A 21,279-nucleotide genomic window follows, 5' to 3' on the forward strand; every position below is an offset into this window, starting at 1 on the left:
TAGAACATGGTTCTCTGTATTTCAGTTAGTAGAACATGGTTCTCTGTAGTTTAGTTAGTAGGCATGGTGCTATGTAGTTAGAACATGGTTCTCTGTATTTCAGTTAGTAGAACATGGTTCTCTGTAGTTTAGTTAGTAGGCATGGTGCTATGTAGTTTAGTTAGTAGGCATGGTGCTCTGTATTTCAGTTAGTAGAACATGGTCCTCTGTAGCTGTTCTAGTAGAACATGGTGCTCTGTAGTTCAGTTAGGGGGGCGCTGATGAGTCATGGTACTTGAAATGCCAGGGTAGTGGGTTCGAGAAAGAGTCTGAGAACTGTCTGTTTTCTATCCTTTTAGGGAGGAGGAAGGAGGCGAACACCTACGTAAACGTTCCATGCACCTCCCCTTTACCTTCGCCACAGGAGAGGCCCTGCTCTACCAGTCCAGCCATCCAATTGGACGCTTCAACCACAGCACCCAGGGCTCCGAGAAGAACGGCAACAAGTCCAAGAAGGGCCGGATTGACAGGGTGTCCAGGGATGGCCTGGACCCGGGCTCCCTCTTGGGGGCGCTGATGAGTCAGGCTGAGTCTGTATATGTCTGCCAGCCGACCTTGGAGCCCCAGCTGTCCTTCCACGGCAGTCTGTTCGGAGACCGGGTCGGTTTCTCTGACTCCGACCCCACCGCCCTGCTCCAGGGCTGGGATGAGTCGTCCAATGGAGTGGTAGGTCCGGGCCTTCCAGAACCGGCGTCGAGCTTCGACCCTATGCTGGCGACCCTGGACTCCCTGTCCCTGGGGGGTCCGGGGGGTGGGGTGGACCGGAATGGGGATGGAGGCAATGGGAGAACTGTTCCAACGGGAACTATTTGGGGCTTTGGAGGGCCTGGGACTGAGCGCTGAGGACCTGGAGCTGCTGCTGCTGGACGAGAGGATGATCCGGGTGGAGATGGACCCTGAGCGGGTTCCCACCCTGGATGACCTGCTGACCAACGATGAAATCCTGTCCTACATCCACGACTCCCTGGAGGCAAAGACAGATGGGGCAGAGGACGGGGACCAGGTACCCTCCACTATCCCAGGAACAAATGGAGAATGGACATCCCTACACATTCTAGCCAATACAGGGGTACCGGTTGATGACTGTCACACCCCCCAGACTCTGTTAAATGGAAAGGCATCAGAGCCGGATGGGGACCATCACTGGCGGCAAGCCCACCAACGTCAACACTACCTCCAGCAGCAGCAGGCCCTGGTCCAGATACCGCTCCCTCACAGCCATGCCAAACATCCAGGCGCTATGCTCAACGGAGTGTGTGGCATTCCAAACACACACACAGAGCATCTCCCAGCTGGCAAACAGCAATGGCAGGACAATAGCTACTGCCCCCCTGGGGAAACCACCCTGAACAGTAACCCCCCTGGGCAAACCACCCAGAACAGCAACCCCCCTGGGCAAACCACCCAGAACAGCAACCCCCCTGGGCAAACCACCCTGCACAGCAACCCCTCTGGGCAAACCACCCTGCACAGCAACCCCTCTGGGCAAACCACCCTGAACAGCAACCCCTCTGGGAAAACCACCCTGAACAGCAACCCCTGTGGGCAAACCACCCTGAACAGCAACCCCTCTGGGAAAACCACCCTGAACAGCAACCCCTCTGGGAAAACCACCCTGAACAGCAACCCCTCTGGGAAAACCACCCTGAACAGCAACCCCTCTGGGCAAACCATCCTGACCAGCAACCCCTCTCGGGAAACCATCCTGAACAGCAACCCCTGCCTTAACGATGGCCAGGTACCTCTCCTCACACACACCACCGTAGACGCTTGTATGAATTACACTATGGCTGATGTTCCCACCATGGACTATACCATCAACAGATGTACATATGGGGGGAACGGGCAGCACCACGGGACCGGGGCTGCCGTTTCGTCCTTCCAGAGGATGAACCACAAGCAGCTGCAGCAGGAGAAGCTGCCCCCTCCCTTGGCTCAGGTGCAGTGCCCTCCTCCCTCTGCTACAGTAGAGCAGATCCTTGTGGTTGGACACTCTTCACTGGAGGCCAATGGCATGGTGACCTCTGACATCCCACACCACCCCAACCACAGTAAGGTGAGACCACATAGATTATATATTCATGCATTGAGTATACAAAACATTAAGAACACCTGCTCTTTCCATGACAGACTGACCAGGTGAATCCAGGTAAAAGCTATGATCCCTTATTGATGTCACTTGTTAAATCCACTTCAATCAGTGTAGATGAAGGGGAGCAGACAGGTTAAATAAGGAATGTTAAGCCTTGAGATAATTGAGACATGGATTGTGTGTGTGCCATTCAGAGGGTGAATGAGCAACACAAAAGATTTAAGTGCGTTTGAACGGGGGTATGGTAGTAGGTGCCAAGTGCACCAGTTTGTGTCAAGAACTGCAATGCTGCTGTGTTTTTCACGCTCGACAGTTTCCCATGTGTATCAAGAATGGTACACCACCCAAATGACGTCCAGCCAATTTAACACAACTGTGCGAAGCATTAAGGTCAAAATGGGCCAGCATCCCTATGGAACGCTTTAGACACCTTGTAGAGTCCATGTCCCAAAGAATTGAGGCTGTTCTGAGGGCAAAAGAAGGGGCAGGTGTTCCTAATGTTATGTACACTCAGTCTTCTAATTCTATTCCTTTGGGTGAGAGCTCCTGACAGTGGCATTAGGGTGGACTTTATGAATAGGATTAGAAATTGGTTAAGGTTCTGGCTGGTTTACGATTAATGGTAGGGTTAAGGTTAGGGCGGAGGTTACTGTAAGGGTTAAGGTTAGGGTTATGGGTCTGCTAGTTGAATATGCACTGCCTAAGAACTAGATTATTTACAGAAGGGTTCATCAGCTTTTATACATGTAGCATCTTAATTTGAGCCAGTTTGCTACAGCGGGAATTTTTTATTCTTATGTGGATTATAATGAATGGACATTTTTGTAGGGGTTGATACATTTTGTGTAAGGGAAAATCAGAAGCCTTTTTAAACCTCATACACTACACATTTTAAATGTCCTGCATTGCAGGAAAGTTATCTTGCATCTGGGTGATCAAATTAAGATTCTACATCTGTACACCTCTTCCTAAAATCTTCATATTGATTGAGGAACAGTGGCGGATACAACAAAGCTGGGACAATGGTCCCTAACAGAGGGCCTCAGAGGCCTTGCAAGCTGGACAGTGTCTCCAGTGAACATAATGGAGTTTATATAAATGGCCACTCATACAGTAAGACACAACACACAGTAGAAGCCCTGTAACGTCCACACTGACATCTGGTGCTAACTGTTCCTTGACTGATTCCTACTTTCACTCCTCCTCCTCCTGTCAACAATAACATAATTATTCCTCCCCTCATGATTATTCAACAATAAAAAATGTATAATGTAATTTTTGCACCCCTTTTGTGGCACTTGTTCTGTCTGTTCAGGGTCAGTACTCTCTTAGAAAAAAGTTGCTATCTAGAACCTTTAAAGGGTTCTTCGGCTGTCCCCATATGGATAACCCTTTGAAGAACCATTTTTGGTTCCAGGTAGAACCGTTTTTGTTTTTGGTTCCAGGTAGAACCTTTTGGGGTTCCATGGAACTCAAAAGGGTTCTACCTGGAATCAAAAAGAGTGGTCCTATGGGGACAGCTGAAGAACCCTTTTGGAACCCTTTTCTTCTAAGAGTAGCATTTAATTAATGGCCACTATTTAAAGGGAACTGACAAGCATTTGATTGTAAATGTAAGACAACGGGTTCTGTAGAGACAGTAAGGTTCCATAGTTCACACCAGGACAGGAGGTGCTATTCAGGGACGCAATGTGTTTAGATACATTACAATCACCATTCTTTCACAAATAACTTCCATAATTAATACTGCAAATCACAAAATTAATAAGCGTAAGTCAAAATGATTTTTTTAGATTGATGATGTTTGATATTGAGAATGTATCTTTCAACAGCTCTTTATTGACCTCTCTGGGATATGTGGGCTAGCGTCCCACCTGGCCAAAAGCCAGGGAAAATGCAGAGCGCCAAATTCAAATAAATTACTATAAAAATCTAACTTTCATTAAATCACACATGCAAGATAGCAAATTAAAGCTACACTTGATGTGAATCCAACCAACATGTCAGATTTCAAAAAGGCTTTTCGGCGAAAGCAAACGATGCTATTATCTGAGGATAGCACCTCCGTAAACAAAGAGAGAAACCATATTTCAACCCTGCAGGCGCGACACAAAACGCAGAAATAAAAAATATAATTCATGCCTTACCTTTGACGAGCTTCTTTTGTTGGCACTCCAATATGTCCCATAAACATCACAAATGGTCCTTTTGTTCGATTAATTCCATCGATATGTATCCAAAATGTCCATTTATTTGGCGTGTTTGATCCTGAAAAACACCGGTTCCAACTTGCGCAATGTGACTACAAAATATCTCAAAAGTTACCTGTAAACTTTGCCAAAACATTTCAAACGACTTTTGTAATACAACTCTAGGTATTTTTAACATAAATAATGGATACAATTGAAGATGGGATGATCTGTGTTCAATACAGGAAGAAAACAAACTGAAGCATGCTTTCTGGTCACGCACCTCTATCTAACAGTAGACTTCAAGTGACCCTCGTTCAAGATGGCCGTACTTCTTCATTACACAAAGCAATGATCTCAACCAATTTCTAAAGACTGTTGACATCCAGTGGAAGCGATAGGAACTGCAAGAAGGTCCCTTAGAAAGCTGGATTCCCAATGAAAACCCATTGAAAAGAGTGACCTCAAAACAAAACAAAATCTGAATGGTTTGTCCTCGGGGTTTCACCTGCTAAATAAGTTCTGTTATACTCACAGACATGATTCAAACAGTTTTCTATCCAAATCCACTAATAATATGCATATCTTATCTTCTGGGGATGAGTAGCAGGCAGTTGAATCTGGGCATGCATTTCATCCGGACGTGAAAATACTGCCCCCTGTCACCAAGAAGTTAAATTGCCAATATTGCTGACAATGCAGTCATTGGTATTTCAGGTGTCAATCTGCTGCTGGTAGTCAACCATCAACGTCATACCATTCACAAGCTGAAAAGCAGGTTCCCTTCATTGTCTCCATGTCTTCTTCCTCTTTTCTCAGATGGAAAATGGCTGCATTCTTAACGGGACCTACTCAGGAGGCTGTGTTCTGCCCAATAGGAGTGGTGCCCTCTAACGGCCAACTCCCCTGCCCTGACACTCTCCAGACCTCAGGATTTTACCTCTGACTGGGGACCTCCAGGGGACACTAACTGACTGGAGGGTCCCACCCACCCAACCTACCACTGGACCAGCTTGTTACTCTAGTTGACAACAAAAGCAACACTTAGGCCTAAATATTTTTGGTACTTTTGTTTGGTTGGGTTTGATGTTTCATAATAACATAATTATCATTTGAGTCCTTTGTTTACAATATCACGTCGGAGCGCTAAAGTTGAGTTTTATTCTGTTTTTAAAATAACTCAGAAGAAAATAATCTTAGTCTTAGAATTGTTGTTTCTGTTTTTTTATGTAAAAAAATATATATTTTTAGTCCTGGTGGAAGTACAACATGGTCATTGGTAGTCATGGAGACACCACCTAACCCTGCATGTATAGATGCTTACGGCACCATCACATTTATGATTTGTTGTGACACATGACATCATGATCGGTGTCATACAACAGGAATGGAACCTTCAAATGCAACGTCCAGTGCTCATGAGTTTCCTCTATTGGGGAACGTTAATGAATTGCTTTTAGAACATTAAGTAATGTAAAGGAAAAACAGGTCTAGAATATCCTGCACTTTATTTCAAGCACCCAGTATGCAGATACGGTAGTCTGTCAGGGAAACTAAGGTTATTTACGTCCCCAAAAAATGATAGAGATGGACCTTCTTTTACGTTTTAATATTTGAGGTTGGGAAATCTGTAACAATTGTCTTTTTGTTCTATTTTTGCGGTATTATATTTCAGGTGATCGGTTGATGTCCTCACACTTCTGTACAATTGTCATATTTTTGTTCACTTGAATTATAATTTTGTTGTTGTCGTTGACATCTTGTACCGTCCAATACTAAGGTCAACTGACTCTGAACTAGCTGAAGGCTGCTTTGAATTCAGTATTTATTCATTTGTGATTCATTCCTCTAACATACATTACAAGAAACCTTCTTGATGAGGTGGGAAGTACTGTATATCGTCAGAATCTAAACGTTGCCAGCAACTATTCCAGTCTTATGATGTTGATCTAATGACAGTTCACTGACACATCTGAAAACCAAATGATCTCTTCTGGAAGGATGCCATGTTGAATGTTTTATGTAAATACTAAATCATTTGGGCAGTAGTGCTAAATATAAGTATTTCATCATGGAGATGCTGAAAAGAGATTTCCTTGTAGTTGTTACAATAATTATCGTCATTATTTTTGTTATTATTACCATTATTGTAATTTATTGTGTTTTAAGTTGAAATGTGATACACATGTGGTTTCAGAATCAACTTGGTTTCTTTCCCCTTTCTTTTTTTACTATTACAATGTTTGATATATTTAATAATTAATTGATGTGGCCTATTAACAATATGATTAAAAAAACAAGTGTAAACAAACAGCAATGGTTTTGAGAAATACAGGTATGTAAAGTTCTGCGTCATTTCACTTGTTTTAAAACACTGCTGCTTATCGAACTCGTGTTGACTCCAGTGCATTCGGAAAGTATTCAGACCCCTTGACTTTTTCCACATTTTGTTATGTTACAGCCTTGTTGTAAAATGAATGACATTTTCTCCCCCCTCATCAATCTACACACAATACCCCATAATGACAAAGTGAAAACAGGTTTTTAGAAATGTTTGCAAAAAAATACTTATTTACATAAGTATTCAGACCCTTTGCTTTGAGACTCGAAATTGAGCTCAGGTGCATCCTGTTTCCATTGATCATCCGTTAGATGTTTCTACAACTTGATTGGAGTCCACCTGTGGTAAATTCAATTGATTGGACATGATTTGGAAAAGCACACACCTGTCTATATAAGGCCTCACAGTTGACAGTGCATGTCAGAGCAAAAACCAAGCCATGAGGACGAAGGAATTGTCCGTAGAGCTCCGAGAAAGGATTGTGTCGAGGCACAGATCTGGGGAAGGGTGCCAAACATTTCTGCAGCATTGGAGGTTCCCAAGAACACAGTGGCCTCCACCATTCTTAAATGGATGATGAGTGTGCAAATCTGTCATCAAGGCAACGAACGGGTGGCTACTTTGAAGAATCTCAAATATATTTTAATTTGTTTAATACTTTTTTGGTTACTACATGCTTCCATATGTGTTATTTCATAGTTTTGATGTCTTCACTATTATTCTACAAGGTAGAAAATAATCAACATAAAGAAAAACCCGAGAATGAGTAGGTGTGTCCAAATTTTTGGACGGGTACTGTATGTAAAGGTGATTTTTCAAACCTGTTTATGCTGTGCCATGGGGTATAGTGAGTAGATTGATGAGGAAAGATAACATTTTAATCCATTTTAGAATAAGGCTGTACAGTATGTGGAAAAAATGAAAGGGTCTGAATACTTTCCGAATGCACTGTACATGTACTCTCACATGTCACAAAAAAGTTGGACTCTTCTTGATATTCCAAAATGGTGCCATACTACTGAAACTCAATTCATTTAACATATTGAGAACTTTATTTTGAGTCTTTTACTCAGTCACATTGAATTTATTTTAACATGTGAACAGGAACAGATGTAGTTGTTATGAGCTACATTTTGACCCAAGGCCTTTGACTGCTTGTTTCAAATGTATTATTTTGGTCCTTTGAAATAAAGGATTTTTGCAATCACATTGATACAGGAAATGTTCATTATTGTGGATTAGAATTCATTAGAATTAAAGCAGATTTTTGTAGGGATTGATACATTTTTTTATTAGGACAAATCAAGTCTGACATTTTAAGTTTGAATACAATTTTGCATGGTAGGCATTTTGGGTCCATGAAAACACTATATAAATCCCAGGTATTATTATCATAATATTCACTGAGTCATCTGAAAAATAACTACTATGTCCAATGGAGACAAATATGAAAAGCATGAATCACATGAAAGAGGCAGACTAAAATAGCTCTTTATGATGGTTTGAACTTTGGCCCTTGCTCTACCACAGCAGTACTTCAGAATTATTCAGACAGGCTTTTAAAGGCATGGCCTGTTCACTGTTCTCTCCCCTCCATACTCATACTGCTATTTGGCCAGACCGCTCTCTCTCTCTGCTTCTTAATAAGATTTCAGAGTTGGCCAGGGCTGCTTTTTTCCCTATCTTATCCCCGCCTAAAACCAGACATGGTAAGTTTGAGTAGACCCCTTATTTTAAAAGGATGGCTCTAGTCCTCTTTAATTATTCTGGCAGTTTTTGACATGACGCTCCTACACTTCCCCCTTCTGAGTGATGGAAGCGGGGAGAACAGGCCATGGATCGGGTTGCTGGGGTCCCTGATGATCTTATTGGCCTTTCTGTGACAAAAAGGTTAGTGGCTAAGCAACATTCCATAATACTCCTTTCCCCAGGTTAGTGGCTAAGCAACATTCCATAATACTCCTACCCCCAGGTTAGTGGCTAAGCAACATTCCATAATACTCCTACCCCCAGGTTAGTGGCTAAGCAACATTCCATAATACTCCTTCCCCCAGGTTAGTGGCTAAGCAACATTCCATAATACTCCTACCCCCAGGTTAGTGGCTAAGCAACATTCCATAATACTCCTTCCCCCAGGTTAGTGGCTAAGCAACATTCCGTAATACTCCTTCCCCCAGGTTAGTGGCTAAGCAACATTCCGTAATACTCCTACCCCCAGGTTAGTGGCTAAGCAACATTCCATAATACTCCTACCCCCAGGTTAGTGGCTAAGCAACATTCCATAATACTCCGTCCCCCAGGTTAGTGGCTAAGCAACATTCCATAATACTCCTTTCCCCAGGTTAGTGGCTAAGCAACATTCCATAATACTCCTACCCCCAGGTTAGTGGCTAAGCAACATTCCATAATACTCCTTCCCCCAGGTTAGTGGCTAAGCAACATTCCATAATACTCCTTCCCCCAGGTTAGTGGCTAAGCAACATTCCATAATACTCCTACCCCCAGGTTAGTGGCTAAGCAACATTCCATAATACTCCGTCCCCCAGGTTAGTGGCTAAGCAACATTCCATAATACTCCTTTCCCCAGGTTAGTGGCTAAGCAACATTCCATAATACTCCGTCCCCCAGGTTAGTGGCTAAGCAACATTCCATAATACTCCTTTCCCCAGGTTAGTGGCTAAGCAACATTCCATAATACTCCTACCTCCAGGTTAGTGGCTAAGCAACATTCCATAATACTCCTTCCCCCAGGTTAGTGGCTAAGCAACATTCCATAATACTCCTACCCCCAGGTTAGTGGCTAAGCAACATTCCATAATACTCCTTCCCCCAGGTTAGTGGCTAAGCAACATTCCATAATACTCCTTCCCCCAGGTTAGTGGCAAAGCAGAGACCACATGGGGCTCATGCCCTAGCCTTTCATCAATCTTAAGATACAGATTTTATATACAAAATATACGAGTACAGTACCATATAAAGCTATGAGCGGAAGCCTCCTCCCTCTTGTCACTTTCAGCACGTAAAACACACACTCATTTTCTCTCACTCCCTCTGTCTCTGTCTTTCTCATAGGCTTAAACCAATCAACAAACACACTTAGGGAACTCTTCAAATATAACTTTTAATTGTATTGGATGGTGTTCCCCGATGCAAACTGCTGACATCACCACTGGTCTATTGCAACTGCATGGTGCATAGCCTACAGATAATGCAAGGGGAAGTGACAAGGAGCTGTCCCACACTAAGAGCAGAGGACTGCCGTGTCAGCTATGCAAAACTACTCCAGAATATCCCATGCATCCTGTGGCTGTCTGTCTGACACAGTATGGCCAAGGGAAACATCCTCTTTTTGTCTCATGTTTCATTAGAAAGGGGATGTTTCAGGTACTTTTAGGCATACAGTGCATTCAGAAAGTATTCAGACCCCTTGACTTTTTCCACATTTTGTTACGTTACAGCCTCATTCTAAAATAGATTAAATAATGTTATTCCCCAATAAGGACAAAGCAAAAACAGGTTTTTTAGACATTTTAACAAATGTATATATAATTGTTTTATTATTAAATATCACATTTACATAACTATTCAGACCCTTTACTTAGCTCTTTCCTTTGGCAGTGATTACAGCCTTGAGTCTTCTTGGGTATGACACTACAAGCTTGGCACACCTGTATTTGGGGAGTTTCTCCCATTCTTCTCTGCAGATCCTCTCAACGCTTCAGTCTGGTTTTAGGCCCCATCATAGCACTGAGACTGCACTTGTGAAGGTGGTAAATTACCTTTTAATGGCATCAGACCGAGACTCTGCATCTGTCCTCGTGCTCCTAGACCTTAGTGCTGCTTATGATTCCATCGAATACAACATTCTTTTGGAGAGATTGGAAACCCAAATTGGTCTACATGGACAAGTTCTGGCCTGGTTTAGATCTTATCTGTCGGAGAGTTATCCGTTTGTCTCTGTGGATGTTTTGTCCTCTGACAAATCTACTGTAAATTTCGATGTTCCTCAAGGCACCGTTTTAGGACCACTATTGTTTTCACTATATATTTTACCTCTTGGTGATGTCATTCTGAAACATAATGTTAAATTTCACTGCTATGCGGACGACACACAGCTGTACATTTGAAACATGGTGAAACCCCAAAATTGCCCTCCTTGGAAGCCTGTGTTTCAGACATAAGGAAGTGGATGGCGGCAAATGTTCTACTTTTAAACTCGGACAAAACAGAGATGCTAGTTCTAAGTCCCAAGAAACCAAGAGATCTTCTGTTGAATCTGATAATTAATCTTGATGGTTGTACAGTCGTCTCAAATAAAACTCTGTAGGACCTCTGCGTTACTCTGGACCCTGATCTCTCTTTTGATGAATATATCGAGACTGTTTCTAGGACAGCTTTTTTCCATCTACGTAACACTGCAAAAATCTGAAACCTTCTGTCCAAAAATGATGCAGAAAAATGTATCCATGCTTTTGTCACTTCTAGCTTAGACTACTGCAATGCTCTACTTTCCGGCTACCTGGATAAAGCACCAAATAAAGTTAGTTAGTGCTAAACACGGCTGCTAGAATCTTGACTGGAACCCCCAAAAATGTATCATATTACTCCAGTGCTAGCCTCTCTACACTGGCTTCCTGTTAAGGCAAGGTCTGGTTTCAAGGTTTTACTGCTAACCTAAAAAGCATTACATGGGCTTGCTCCTACCCATCTTTCCGATTTGGTCCTGCCATACATACCTACACATACGCTACGGTCACAAGACGTAGGTCTTCTTACTGTCACTAGAATTTCTAAGCAAACAACTGGAGGCAGGGCTTTCTCCTATAGAGCTCAATTTTTATGGAATGGTCTGCCTATCCATGTGAGAGACGCAAACTCGGTCTCGACCTTTAAGTCTTTATTGAAGACTCATCTTCAATATGATTACGTGAACAGATTATCTCCGCATGTGTGGTTCCCACCGTGAAGCATGGAGAAGGAGGTGTGATGGTGTGGGAGTGCTTTGCTGGTGACACTGTCTGTGATATATTTAGAATTGAAGGCACACTTAACCAGTATGGCTGTGACAGCATTCTCCAGCGATACGCCATCCCATCTGGTTTGTGCTTAGTGGGACTATCATTTGTTTTTCAACAGGACAATGACCCAACACACCTCCATGCTGTGAGGAGAGTGATGGAGTTCTGCATCAGATGACATGGCCTCCACAATCACCCAACCTCAACCCAATTGAGATGGTTTGGGATGAGATGGACTGCAGAGTGAAGGAAAATCAGCCAACAAGTGCTCAGCATATGTGGGAACTCCTTCAAGACTGTTATATAAAATATATTTTAATGTAGAAAATAGTCCAAATAAAGAAAAACCCTTGAATGAGTAGGTGTGTCCAAACGTTTGACTAGTAATGTATTTATATTAAAATATTAATATCATACAGTGGGCAAATAAACCAATAGGCCTTTGCATTTAATGCTCTGATACTTTTAGTGTTCAAATAACTGACAACTGAACCGTGAGATGGACAATTATTATGTTAGGCTGTACCAGGTTGGATCTGAATGCATATGGATGTCCATTACATTTCTCAAATGTCCGGTAAATGTAAATCTTCCCTGTCATGTTGTCCAGCGCCTATTTTTTACTAAAGGACATGAAGGTCAGTCATATTGTTTTTATGAAGATTAAAGAATATTCACATGAAAATCGGTCGTCAATTGAATAGAAACCTGGCTATAAGACACCTTAAATCAGGGTTCCCCAACTGGCGGCCTGCTGGTCGAATTTGGCCCGCGGGGGGTTTTCTTTGACCTCTCAAGTTGAAGTGCTCAAAGTCAGTATGCTTTATTTATTGGTTGTGTGGTGCATTGGCACAGAAAACTGTTGGTTGAAACTGTGTTGCATATATTGGATATAATTAGAAATATGGTTTCAAAATGTTGAATACCTGATTTCTCCCTAGCTAATCTGATTTCTCCCTAGCTAATCATTGTCTTCAACTGGCTCTGATCGTAGTGTAATGAAACAGGCAGGGAGAGTGAGCTCGTCTGTGGTGGTCAGCAAATCCTCAAACTTCTGGCCTGTAGCCCTGCATGGCATTGACAGTGCCACAAACACATGCTGAAGTGTTGAAGTTTATATCCAAGTTTATAAACACAGGGTCGCTACAGTTATTAACATTATTTTGAGTTAATTCTATGAGGGGGAGGGTGTTCAATTAATTTTAGAGTACAAGTGGAGGGTCATGTGAAAAAATAATACTTTGTGAGGTGGGGGCATTTATTTTTTATGACACCTTGAGTTGGACCATCCCCCCGCAGTACATTTCGATCTCTCTTAAATATATGATTTGTATCATTTTGATTTTGAATATGAGTATTTTTTTCTATTTCTATGAAAAGTAATGCTACTTTCATAACCAATGGAGCCATTATTGGTCATATTTTTGTTGTCATTAGATTTTTTAAAACAAATTATTACTTTAAATAATCAATTTTTTATCCAAAGTAATGTTGATCTCATGGAAAACGTTAGTTGAACACAGTACATTAAATCATAGAAACCAAGTGCTGTTTCTGAAAGTGTCATGGGAAGCATTTGCTCCATTTTATAAATGTTTGCTCAAATCACACCCTTTGATGCCATGCACATCTTGATCATTGATCAATAGTATTTTCAAGGCCCTGTGCAATCAGAAACTTGATTTTATTAATATTTCCACAGTATGAGGTTGGAATAATACTATGAAATTGTGAACATGATAATGCCCTTCTAGTGTAAGAGCTGTTTGAAAGGACTGCCTGACATTTCAACCTATTTTGGTGTTCGTTTTTAAATAACTGGTGACGTCACCAGGCAGTAAATTTGTCAATAAACCAATAAGAAAAAGAGTTCCAAACCTATCTTCCAATAACAGCTAGATTGCTCCCAGACAGTCCTAGAAAAATTATTTATTGAGAAACTATTCTTCGCCATTTTTGTCAATTCATTCAAACAATCACAGTAAGGTACTTAATTGTTACCCAGAAATGTAATATTGACATAAAAACAGCTGCATTGGTTTGGTTTATTCCACATTGAATTTGTAATTAAATTGAATGTTGAACTAAGTCTGTGCTTGTAATGTTTATTCCTCAATCCCAGTTTATCTTCCATGTAGATCCTTGTTAATGTGACTCCACTCCACTATTCTCTCTGGCCTCCTCTCATATCAGAAAACTCCCCGGCAGAGTCCCTGCTGCAGCTCATATAGTAATAATCCCTGTTGCTGCCCTTAGTGGAGCCCTCACAGACCCAGCTCCATTAGCAGTCCCTGTTGCTGTCCTTAGTGGAGCCCTCACAGAACCAGCTCCTATAGCAGTCCCTGTTGCTGCCCTTAGTGGAGCCCTCACAGACCCAGCTCCTATAGCAGTCCCTGTTGCTGCCCTTAGTGGAGCCCTCACAGACCCAGCTCCTATAGCAGTCCCTGTTGCTGTCCTTAGTGGAGCCCTCACAGACCCAGCTCCTATAGCAGTCCCTGTTGCTGCCCTTAGTGGAGCCCTCACAGACCCAGCTCCTATAGCAGTCCCTGTTGCTGCCCTTAGTGGAGCCCTCACAGAACCAGCTCCATTAGCAGTCCCTGTTGCTGTCCTTAGTGGAGCCCTCACAGACCCAGCTCCTATAGCAGTCCCTGTTGCTGCCCTTAGTGGAGCCCTCACAGACCCAGCTCCTATAGCAGTCCCTGTTGCTGTCCTTAGTGGAGCCCTCACAGACCCAGCTCCTATAGCAGTCCCTGTTGCTGTCCTTAGTGGAGCCCTCACAGACCCAGCTCCTATAGCAGTCCCTGTTGCTGCCCTTAGTGGAGCCCTCACAGACCCAGCTCCTATAGCAGTCCCTGTTGCTGCCCTTAGTGGAGCCCTCACAGACCCAGCTCCTATAGCAGTCCCTGTTGCTGTCCTTAGTGGAGCCCTCACAGACCCAGCTCCTATAGCAGTCCCTGTTGCTGTCCTTAGTGGAGCCCTCACAGACCCAGCTCCTATAGCAGTCCCTGTTGCTGCCCTTAGTGGAGCCCTCACAGACCCAGCTCCTATAGCAGTCCCTGTTGCTGTCCTTAGTGGAGCCCTCACAGACCCAGCTCATATAATCTACTTGCATGATTTCATATATGGCACAGAGCCAATTAAAATGTAAGGATAGAGGTTTTGGGGGAAATTATCTGGTAAAAAGATCTGAGTGTGTCCCTCTGTCTCTGCACCTCCATCCGTCTCAGGCTCGCTCTCTGCCGACCTCTTTACCTCAACGGCCATTGAAAAAATTGAATTCATGACAACATAACCAAGACCACTGCCCTCACTGTTTCCTTCCACCATTTCATCTATCATCCTCAGCAGCTCTAGGTCCTGAGTGATGACATTGTCCCTGGCAGTGGCTGGTCTAACTTGTATGGCTTCCTGGGCAAATCCACAAAAAAAACAACTGCTCTTAAACGCTAGTAAAACTAAATGCATGCTTTTCAACCGTTCGCTGCCCGCATCAGCCCGCCCGACTAGCATCACCACCCTGGACGTTTCTGACCTAGAATATGTGGACAACTATAAATACCTAGGTGTCTGGCTAGACTGTAAACTCTCCTTCCAGACTCATTTTAACATCTCCAATACAAAATCAAATCTAGAATTGGCTTTCCATTTCGCAACAAAGCCTCCTTCACTCATGCCGCCAAACTTACCCTAGTAAAACTGACTATCCTACCGATCCTTGACTTTGGCGATGTCATCTACAAAATAGCTTCCAATACTCTACTCAGCAAACTGGATGCAGTCTATCATAGTGCCATCCGTTTTGTTACCAAAGCACCTTATACCACCCACCACTGCGACCTGTATGCTCTAGTCGGCTGGCCCTCGCTACATATTCGTCACCAAACCCACTGACTCCAGGTCATCTGTAAGTCTATGCTAGGTAAAGCTCTGCCTTATCTCAGCTCACTGGTCACGATAACAACACCCACCCGTAGCACACGTTCCACTAGGTATATCTCACTGGTCACCCCCAAAGCCAACACCTCATTTGGCCGCCTTTCCTTCCAGTTCTCTGCTGCCAGTGACTGCAACGAATTGCAAAAATCGCTGATGCTGGAGACTTATATTTCCCTCACGAACATTAACATCAGCTATCTGAGCAGCTAACCGACCGCTACAGCTGTACATAGTCCATCTGTAAATAGCCCACCCATTTTACCTATGTAACGGCGTTCTTCGTTTGTAGAAAGAGAGTCGGACCGAAATGCAGCGTAGTGGTTACTCATGACTTTAATGAACAAAGTGACACATGAAATAACTTATAAATACAAAACAACAAACGGAACAAAACCTAATTACAGCCTATCTGGTGAAACTACACAGAGACAGGAACAATCACCCACGAAATACACAGTGAACCCAGGCTACCTAAATACGGTTCCCAATCCGAGACAACGAGAATCACCTGACTGATTGAGAACCGCCTCAGGAAGCCAAGCCTATACAACACCCCTACTCAGCCGCGATCCCAAATACTACAAACCCCAATACGAACCACAACATATAAACCCATGTCACACCCTGGCCTGACCAAACATATAACGAAAACACAATACAATGACCAAGGCGTGACAACCTAACTCATCCCCATACTGTTTTTATTTAGTTTTCTGCTCTTTTGCACACCAGTATCTCTACTTGCACATCATCATCTGCTCATTTATCACTCCAGTGTTAATCTGCTAAATCCTAGTTCTTCACTACTATGGCCTATTTGTTGCCTACCTCCTCACGCCATTTGCACACACTGTATATAGACTTTATTTTTTTCTACTGTGTTATTGACTTGTTTATTCTCTATTCCATGTTATTCCATGTGTAATTCTGTGTTGTTTGTGTCGCACTGCTTTGCTTTATCTTGGCCAAGTTGCAGTTGTAAATGAGAACTTGTTCTCAACTAGCCTACCTGGTTAAATAAAGGTGAAATAAAAAAAATACAAATAAATAACAAAATTTCACAACTAATTGCATTAGTACTGTACAAAGTTAGAGGTGTGTTATTTGATAGAATCCCCCGCTCCCCCTACCTCGGGCTTCCAGAGGGGAGACCTGAGGTCAACCTACCCCCGCTACCCCTACCTCGGGCTTCCAGAGGGGAGACCTGAGGTCAACCTACCCCCGCCCCCCTCGTACTTCTGAGTGGGAGACCTTCCCAGGCAGTAGCCTGCCTAGCTCACAAACTAGAATCGGGGCGTCCACTCCGACAAGGTTAATTGACCCACAGTCCCACATGGTGACATGATATCATTGACGTGACTTGCAAATGAGCAATAGAAAACCAATCGCGCAAATCTCACCATTCTGAATATTATTAAAAAATAAAAATAAAAATTGTGCGGGCGCCCTGTGCTGCACCCGGCAAGATGGCGCCCTGTGCTGCACCCGGCAAGATGGCGCCCTGTGCTGCACCCGGCAAGATGGCGCCCTGTGCTGCACCCGGCAAGATGGCGCCCTGTGCTGCACCCGGCAAGATGGCGCCCTGTGCTGCACCCGGCAAGATGCCGCCCTGTGCTGCACCCGGCAAGATGCCGCCCTGTGCTGCACCCGGCAAGATGCCGCCCTGTGCTGCACCCGGCAAGATGGCGCCCTGTGCTGCACCCGGCAAGATGGCGCCCTGTGCTGCACCCGGCAAGATGGCGCCTGTGCTGCACCCGGCAAGATGGCGCCCTGTGCTGCACCCGGCAAGATGGCGCCCTGTGCTGCACCCGGCAAGATGGCGCCCTGTGCTGCACCCGGCAAGATGGCGCCCTGTGCTGCACCCGGCAAGATGGCGCCCTGTGCTGCACCCGGCAAGATGCCGCCCTGTGCTGCACCCGGCAAGATGGCGCCCTGTGCTGCACCCGGCAAGATGCCGCCCTGTGCTGCACCCGGCAAGATGGCGCCCTGTGCTGCACCCGGCAAGATGGCGCCCTGTGCTGCACCCGGCAAGATGGCGCCCTGTGCTGCACCCGGCAAGATGGCGCCCTGTGCTGCACCCGGCAAGATGGCGCCCTGTGCTGCACCCGGCAAGATGGCGCCCTGTGCTGCACCCGGCAAGATGGCGCCCTGTGCTGCACCCGGCAAGATGCCGCCCTGTGCTGCACCCGGCAAGATGCCGCCCTGGGCAGCTGCCCATGTTGCCTATATGGAGAAAACCCATGTCTCGCTATGTGCTCATCTAGTGACCTGCCCCTCAGTGTCATGTGCCTCCACACTGTGGTTTAGAAGCTCGAGGAGGCCCTCTACTGTCCACTCCCTGCCTTTGTGTGAGTTTACAGGGATGACCATGACAAAGGCATGGGCACCTGGTTGACACATGGACATCCTGGCTTCTACGCTGCAGTGGACAGTGGTGGAAAAAGTCAAGAAACCTTAATAGAACATGTGAAAAGTCACCCAGTAAAATACTACTTGAGTAAAAGTGTAAAAAGTATTTGATTTTAAATATACTTAAGTATCAAAAGTAAATGTATAAATCATTTCAAATTCCTTATATTAAGCAAACCAGAAGGCACAATTATTATTATTTTTTGGACAGATAGCCAGGGGCACACGCCAAAACTCAGACATAATTTACAAACAAAACATTTGTGTTTAATGAGTCTGCCAGATCAGAGGCAGAAATGGTTCTGCCATTATCAGCTGACCTAAGACAATGACACCGCGGTCTCATTAGAACGACGTCATCGGTCTGAAGACAGTGTGGTTCTGCTGCATAATTCAAACAAAGTGAAAGAATAAGAATTGCCTGATTAAATCCTTTAATATTCTTAATTGTTTACTTAAAGAAACAACAGATACAAATAGACTTAGAAAAAAGACAAATGTAAGTTGAGTCGAGATGCAACTTTAACAACTTTCTTGCACCAATTTGTAAGTCGCTCTGGATAAGAGCGTCTGCTAAATGACTTAAATGTAAATGCCAAAAAAGGTTCAAATTTCAGTCTTGAATTTCTAACGTTACTTGTTTCTTTAGTTGAGAACTTTAACAAAAATAAGAAAATCAGAAATTAGTGGGATTTTTTTGCAGTACAAACCTCCAGTGTTAGAAAATGTCAAATAGTGTTAACTTCTCTGCATTTGTCCTGTTGCTCTGGAATAGATACACTATAGGCTGCGTTTACACAGGCAGCCCAATTTGGGTCGTTTCTCCACTAATTGGCCTTTTCACATCAAATCTGTTTCAGAGCTGATCCGATTGGTCAAAAGACCGACTAGTGAAAAAAATATCAGAATTGGGCTGCCTGTGTAAACACAGCTGACTGATACCTGAGGGAGTGGTGGGACTGCACCAGTGCCTGATGGGTACTGTAGTTTGGAATTACAGTATGGGAAGGACACTGAAGATGAGATAAAAACGTATGCCCCACAACTTAGAACAGGGCCCGTACCCACAAAGCCTCTCAGAGCAGGAGGGCTGATATAGGATCAGTTTAGCCTTTTAGATCAGAATTAATAAGAATATATGGAAAGATCCTAGATCAGCCCTCCTACTGTTAGACTCTGTGGATATGGGCCCAGATCTCTCTTAAGCTACTGAAGCAGTTGTATTGACAGTTGAGAGAATTAACAGGAGTTGTAACAGAGGTATCGAACACAGAAGCATCATGGGACACGGAGTCTATTACTAAAAACGGGGCCCTCTTAACTATTACTGTAACAATCAGCAGATTCTCATGGAACCCCCATATCTTCAGCCTTAACACTAACTATGCCTTATCAACTAACCCCCCCCCCCAAAATACTTGTTTCCAGGATTCTATATTGAGAAATAAACAGGAGTTATTTTTCTTTTTTTAACAGAGGGCAGATGTATGTGAACCTTACTAATTCAGTCTCCCACACCACTTGCCAATCCAAATGTACTATAAGGGGGCTGAGGAAGCGTGGTCTGCCTAAGTTCACACAATATAATGAAGCTGCACTCTGTTAAGGCTTGCATGAATCTGTCCTGGTTAAAAAAACAAACATTTAAATGCTACAATAAAATAAAATAAGAACAAAGGACATTAACAACACACGGTGAAAAGCTGGTGATGTTGTAACAGACTGGGTGTCTTCTCCAGACAAGGGATGATGACGACGACGTGTTGCTCCTATGTTTGCATGTTGCACTCGGGAAATACCAGTCACCTGTAATCTGACACCTGCTTTCATGCCAATCCCAGTTTGTAAAGGAAAGTCAGCACCCTCCCATTTACACTCATCAGAGTGCAAATAGACAAACAATGCGCGATGTGTTCAAAGCAAGTGCAGGTGTGTTGGATAGCAAGTGCAGTTGCAGTGCCTGAGCTCAGGGTGGTGCTGTAGCATGCAGGGAATAGCAGCAAGAAATAAACAACGGGGCAAAAACCTCCTTCCTGTGCAGCTCAGGACCTGGAAGCAGCTTTTAGTAACATATCGCTGGCTACTGAGATGTAGAACAGTACTGTTAAAGACGGTATTGTAAATTGCTCTGGATTAGAGCTTCTGTTAAATGACACATGTAATTGCAATTCAATAAGATCCTTTTGCTCCTGCACCATGTCAACATACACCAGGGCCTAATAAACATGCCAGACCTAACATGGAGAATATTCAACTACCCACAGTGCACCAAGACTTTGGTAGAGAAAGAGATGAGGTAGGAATGGAATTTAGTAACCAATCAAATCACCCTTGCTTAAGAGATGAGGTAGGACGGGAACTTAGTAACCAATCAAATCACCCTAGCCTAAGAGATAGGAACGGTGTAACCAATCAAACAATCACCTTAGCCGATGAGAACTTAGTAACCAATCAAATCACCCTAGCCTAAGAGATAGGAACGGTGTAACCAATCAAACAGTCACCCTTGCAGAGGCAAACATTACTAGAGTCTACAGCTGGAGAGAATCAGTAGCTAGTGCATTTCAACTATAAAAGGGTAGGTGGGGTTATAGTCTGTTTTGACTGGAATTGGTTATTATAAGAGTCACACTGACATGGAGGGTGGTTGAGCTGTGTAAAGACACCGGGAGTGGTTGAGCTGTGTATAGACACCGGGAGTGGTTGAGCTGTGTAAAGACACCGGGGGTGGTTGAGCTGTGTATAGACACCGGGAGTGGTTGAGCTGTGTATAGACACCGGGGGTGGTTGAGCTGTGTATAGACACCGGGGGTGATTGAGCTGTGTATAGACACCGGGGGTGATTGAGCTGTGTATAGACACCGGGGGTGATTGAGCTGTGTATAGACACCGGGAGTGGTTGAGCTGTGTATAGACACCGGGAGTGGTTGAGCTGTGTATAGACACCGGGGGTGGTTGAGCTGTGTATAGACACCGGGAGTGGTTGAGCTGTGTATAGACACCGGGGGTGGTTGAGCTGTGTATAGACACCGGGAGTGGTTGAGCTGTGTATAGACACCGGGAGTGGTTGAGCTGTGTAAAGACACCGGGAGTGGTTGAGCTGTGTAAAGACACCGGGGGTGGTTGAGCTGTGTAAAGACACCGGGGGTGGTTGAGCTGTGTAAAGACACCGGGGGTGGTTGAGCTGTGTAAAGACACCGGGGGTGATTGAGCTGTGTATAGACACCGGGAGTGGTTGAGCTGTGTATAGACACC

The 21,279-nt window shown here is 44.1% G+C and overlaps 1 pseudogene; it reads left to right on the plus strand.

The window, feature by feature from the left end:
- LOC115130455 (aryl hydrocarbon receptor-like) overlaps positions 1-7,864 on the plus strand; it is a 47,616-nt pseudogene extending 39,752 nt beyond the window's left edge.
- Positions 7,865-21,279: the final 13,415 nt, after the last annotated feature.

This window comes from Oncorhynchus nerka, linkage group LG1 (genome assembly GCF_034236695.1).
Source record: "Oncorhynchus nerka isolate Pitt River linkage group LG1, Oner_Uvic_2.0, whole genome shotgun sequence".
Taxonomy (NCBI): Eukaryota; Metazoa; Chordata; class Actinopteri; order Salmoniformes; family Salmonidae; genus Oncorhynchus; species Oncorhynchus nerka.